The following is a 6,000-nucleotide window of genomic DNA, read 5'->3' on the forward strand; positions in this document are numbered from 1 at the left end:
CAATTGTGAATGGAATTGTTTTCCTGATTTCTCTTTCTATTGGTTCATTGTTAGTATATAGGAAAGCCACAGATTTCTGTGTGTTAATTTTGTATCCTCCAATTTTGCTGTATTCCGATATCAGTTCTAGTAGTTATAGAGTGGAGTCTTTAGGGTTTTTTATGTACAATATCATGTCATCTGCAAATAGTGACAGTTTAACTTCTTCTTTACTGATCTGGATACCTTGTATTTCTTTGTTTTGTCTGATTGCCATGGCTAGGACCTCCAGCACTATGTTAAATAGCAGTGGGGAGAGTGGGCATCCCTGTCTAGTTCCCGATCTCAGAGGAAAAGCTTTCAGCTTCTCACTGTTCAGTATAATGTTGGCTGTTGGTTTATCATATATGGCCTTTATTATGTTGAGGTGCTTGTCCTCTACTCCCATTTTGCTGATAGTTTTTATCATGAATGGATGCTGAATTTTGTCAAATGCTTTTTCAGCATCTATGGAGATGATCATGTGGTTTTTTCTTTCTTTTTGTTGATGTGGTGGATGATGTTGATGGATTTTCGAATGTTGTCCCATGCTTGCATCCCTGGAATAAATCCCACTTGGTCATGGTGTATGATCCTTTTGATATATTTTTGAATTTGGTTTGCTAATATTTTATTGAGTATTTTTGCATCTACATTCATCAGGGATATTGGTCTGTAATGTTCTTTTTTGGTGGGGTCTTTGCCTGGTTTTGGTATTAGGGTGATGTTGGCTTCATAGAATGAGTTTGGGAGTATTCCCTCCTCTTCTATTTTTTGGAAAACTTTAAGGAGAATGGGTATTATGTCTTCTCTGTGTCTCTGATAAAATTCCTAGGTAAATCTGACCGGCCCGGGGTTTTTGTTCTTGGGTAGTTTTTTGATTACCATTTCAATTTCTTTGCTCGTAATTGGTTTGTTTAACTTTTGTGTTTCTTCCTTGGTCAGTCTTGGGAGGTTGTATTTTTCTAGGAAGTTGTCCATTTCTTCTAGGTTTTCCAGCTTGTTGGCATATCAGTTTTCATAGTAGTCTTTAATAGTTCTTTCTATTTCTGTGGAGTCTGTCATGATTTTTCCATTCTCATTTCTGATTATGTTGATGTGTGTTGATTCTCTTTTTCTCTTAATAAGTTTAGTTAGAGGCTTATCTATTTTGTTTATTTTCTCAAAGAACCAGCTCTTGGTTTTGTTGATTTTTGCTATTGTTTTATTCTTCTCAATTTTGTTTATTTCTTCTCTGATCTTTATTATGTCCCTCCTTCTGCTGACTTTAGGCCTCATTTGTTCTTCTTTTTCCAGTTTTGATAATTGTGATGTTAGACTATTCATTTGGGATTGTTCTTCCTTCTTCAAGTGTGCCTGGATCACTATATACTTTCCTCTTAAGACTGCTTTTGCTGCATCCCACAGAAGTTGGGGCTTTGTGTTGTTGTTGTCATTTGTTTCCATATATTCCTTGATCTCTATTTTTATTTGTTCATTGATCCATTGATTATTTAGGAGCATGTTGTTAAGCCTCCATGTGTTTGTGAGAGTTTTTGTTTTCTTTGTACAATTTATTTCTACTTTTATACCTTTGTAGTCTGAAAAATTGGTTAGTAGAATTTCAATATTTTGGAATTTACTGAGGCTCTTTTTGTGAGCTAGTATGTGGTCTATTCTGGAGAATGTTCCATGTGCACTTGAGAAGAATGTATATCCTGTTGCTTTTGGATGTAGAGTTCTATAGATGTCTATTAGGTCCATCTGTTCTAGTGTGTTGTTCAGTGCCTGTGTGTCCTTACTTATTTTCTGCCCAGTGGATCTATCCTTTGGCGTGAGTGGTGTGTTAAAGTCTCCTAAAGTGAATGCATTGCAGTCTATTTCCCTCTTTAGTTCTGTTAGTATTTGTTTCACATATGCTGGTGCTCCTGTGTTGGGTGCATATATATTTAGAATGGTTATATCCTCTTGTTGGACTGAGCCCTTTATCATTATGTAGTGACCTTCTCTGTCTCCTCTTACTTTCTTTGTTTTGAAGTCTATTTTGTCTGATATTAGTACTGCAACCCTTGTTTTCTTCTCTCTGTTGTTTGCCTGAAATATGTTTTTCCATCCCTTGACTTTTAGTCTGTGCATGTCTTTGGGTTTGAGGTGAGTTTCTTGTAAGCAGCATATAGATGGGTCTTGCTTTTTTATCCATTCTATTAGTCTGTGTCTTTTGATTGGTGCATTCAGTCCATTTACATTTTGGGTGACTATTGAAAGATATGTACTTATTGCCATTGCAGGCTTTAAATTCGTGGTTACCAAAGGTTCAAGGTTAGCCTCTTTAGTATCTTACTGCCTAACTTAGCTCACTTATTGAGCTGTTATATACACTGTCTGGAGATTCTTTTCTTCTCTCCCTTCTTATTCCTACTCCTCCATTCTTCATATGTTGTATGTTTTGTTCTGTGCTCTTTTTAGGAGTGCTACCATCTAGAGCAGTCCCTGTAAGATGCCCTGTAGAGGTGGTTCGTGGGAGGCAAATTCCCTCAGCTTTTGCTTGTCTGGGAATTGTTTAATCCCTCCATCATATTTAAATGATAGTCATGCTGGATACAGTATCCTTGGTTCAAGGCCCTTCTGTTTCATTGCATTAAATATATCATGCCATTCTCTTCTGGCCTGTAAGGTTTCTGTCGAGAAGTCTGATGATAGCCTGATGGGTTTTCCTTTATAGGTGACCTTTTTCTCTCTAGCTGCCTTTAAAACTCTTTCCTTGTCCTTGATATTTGCCATTTTAGTTATTATGTGTCTTGGTGTTGTCCTCCTTGGATCCTTTCTGTTGGGGGTTCTGTGTATTTCCGTGGTCTGTTCGATTATTTACTCCCCCAGTTTGGGGAAGTTTTCAGCAATTATTTCTTCAAAGACACTTTCTGTCCCTTTTTCTCTCTCTTCTTCTTCTGGTACCCCTATAATGTGAATATTGTTCCTTTTGGCTTGGTCACACAGTTCTCTTAATATTGTTTCATTCCTAGAGATCCTTTTCTCTCTCTCTATGTCAGCTTTTATGCATTCCTGTTCTCTGGTTTCCATTCCATCAATGGCCTCTTGCATCTTATCCATTCTGCTTATAAATCCTTCCAGAGTTTGTTTCACTTCTGTAATCTCCTTCCTGGCATCTGTGATCTCCCTCTGGACTTTGTCCCTTAGTTCTTGCATATTTCTCTGCATCTCCGTCAGCATGTTTATGATTTTTGTTTTGAATTCTTTTTTAGGAAGACTGGTTAGGTCTTACTCCTTCTCTGGTGTTGTCTCTGTGATCTTGGTTTGCCTGTAATTTTGCCTTTTCATGGTGATAGAAATAGTTTGCAGAGCTGGAACGAATGATGGATGGAAGAACTTCCCTTCTTGTTGGTTTTTGGCCTTCCTCTCCTGGGAGAACAGCCATCTCTAGTGGCTTGTGCTGGGCAGCTGCATGCAGACAGTGCTTCTGATTCCTGTCCGGCTGCTATGGAGTTTATCTCTGCTGTTGCTGTGGGTGTGACCTGGCTTGGGCTGCCGCTCCAAAATGGTGGCGCCGCATTGGAGGGGGAGCAGCTAGGAGGCTATTTATCTCCATGAGGGGTCTCCATGCTCTCTGCTGCCCAGTGGGTTAGAGTGCCCAGAGATCCCCAGATTCCCTGCCTCTGGACTAAGTGTCCCACCCTGTCCCTTTAAGACATCCAAAAAGCACTCGCCAAAACAAAACAACAACAACAACAACAAAAAAAATTAAATAAATAATGAAAAAAAAAGGCCACTCACTTTTCTTTGTCCTCAGGCACCGGCCTCAGGGACCCGCTCACCGGTCTTGCTGCCCTGTTTCCCTAGTATCCAGGACCCCCCACATGCACTGTGTCTGCACTCTGGTCTGGATGGCTGGGGCTGGGTGTTCAGCAGTCCTGGGCTCCCTCTCCCTGCTGACTCCTCTCCTCCTGCTGGTAGCTGGGGGTAGGGGCGCTTGGGTCCTGCTGGGCTGGGGCTTGTATCTTACCCCCTTTGCGAGGCACTGGGTTCTCACAGGTGTGGATGTGGTCTGGATGTTGTCCTGTGTCCTCTGGTCTCTATTCTAGGAAGAGTTGTCTTTGTTATATTTTCATAAATATATGTGGTTTTGGGAGGAGATTTCTGCTGCTCTACTCACGCCGCCATCTTGGCTCCTCCCTCTCCCAATAAGTTTTTGTTGTTGTCTTTATACTTGCTTACATTTTAGCATAACAAGATGTTCCAAATTCTTGAACCTTCCCTGTCCCAGCCCTGAAATTAATACTTACTTCAAGAATTCCTGCTTCTCTTTGGTGGAGACTGAAACTAAGATCTGGGGCCTGGGTTTGTTTATTATCAGTGAGATTTCATTGATTTTAGGTCCTTTCTGTGAACAGAGCTATGATATGTTTATATTTGTATATTAGAAATCACAAATGTATACTGACAGACCATCAAATTCCAGTCTAACTCCACAAAGTCCTTCCTTGCTTTCCCCCCACTCCCCAGTGAAACTCCTGGCTCCCAAAACATCAACACACTCATTTGCACAGTCCTGTATCACACAGAACATTATTTCAGGATTGCTACATTTATATACTATGAAGAAGATATATAAAGTATTTATATAATGCTCACACACTATTCTTTCACACATGTTCCCTCCCTTGTTTTGGTCTTTCTTTTACAGTTTAATGTATTAAATGCTCACCATTAGCCCTTTGGCCAAAATCTTCCCATCTATCTCTTTGTCAGCTGAAGTCTATCCTCAGATAGATCTTCAGGATGGGCACAAGTGTACACAGTATTCCCTGAATTCTTGCACTATCAAAACTCCTTCTTTGATAGGACTTCTCAACCTCAAACCTAATTTTTGGCTGGGTAATTCTTTATTATGTAGGACTGTTCTGCTTACAGTGAATGTTTAACAGCTTTCCTGACCACTAACCACTAGATGCCAGTAACACTTCATCCCCTACTTATGACAACAGAAAGGGTCTTCAGACATTGCCAAATGTCCTCTGGGGGCCAGAGGAGAGATTGCCTCCATTGAGAACCAGTGTTCTACAGCCTGGATACAAGAAGGACAGCTTCTTGAATATAAAATCTGTGGTTTGCCCTTTCCTAGAGGTCCCTTGTTCCCTAGAATTGTTTATTGCTCTTAAAAAGTCTGATGCCATCCTAATTTCTTCTCCTTATAAATAAGTTTGATTTTTATTTTCTGCCTGGAAGCCCAGAAGATTATTTTCTTTGTCTTTGAATTTTAATCATTTTTACTAAGTATGGTTTAGAATTGACTGTTTCAGGTCAGTTTTCCCAGGAATGTTGTGGTTGGTGCCTTTCAAATACAAATGTAAAGTTTTATTTCCAGAAATTTTCCTTTGATTAGTGTTTTAAATACTAGTTCTATTCCATTGTTTCCCCCATCCTCCCAGCCCATCTCCAATTATATGTTTGTTGTACCTTCTTTACCTGTCTTCCACTGCAACCATTTGGTGGTTTAATGACTTTCTTCAATGTTTTCATTAAATTTTCACATTCAAATGCACACTTTCTGAGGCGCCTTCAATTTTAGTCTTCATTTCTAAGATGGTTTTGTCTTTTTCTTTTTTTTTTCTTAAATTGTTCAAATATCATGGAATTTCTTTCTTTGCTATGTCCACTTCTGGTCTTAGTATTTGGAATCCTAATTCTTGAAAATTTTTTTTACAATCTTCAGATGCTCGTTTGAAATAATTGAATATGGAGTTTTGTGCTATAGTTTTTCTCCTTCATGTTTTTGGAAGAGCAGAGGAGACAATTTTGATTAGCTGAGATGTTATGATTCACTTTTTCTGTTTTCTTCTACAGTAACTTTGAATGGAATTTTGTTTTTCTTCTATTCCTATATATTTTATGGACAGGGTTCCTAGTTTTAGAAAGCCCACTTCTGTCAGTACAGGGAAATTATTGGGATATGAGAGATGTATTCTGTCATTCATTTATACAAAATCA

Source organism: Manis javanica, chromosome 10 (assembly GCF_040802235.1).
Source record: "Manis javanica isolate MJ-LG chromosome 10, MJ_LKY, whole genome shotgun sequence".
Taxonomy (NCBI): Eukaryota; Metazoa; Chordata; class Mammalia; order Pholidota; family Manidae; genus Manis; species Manis javanica.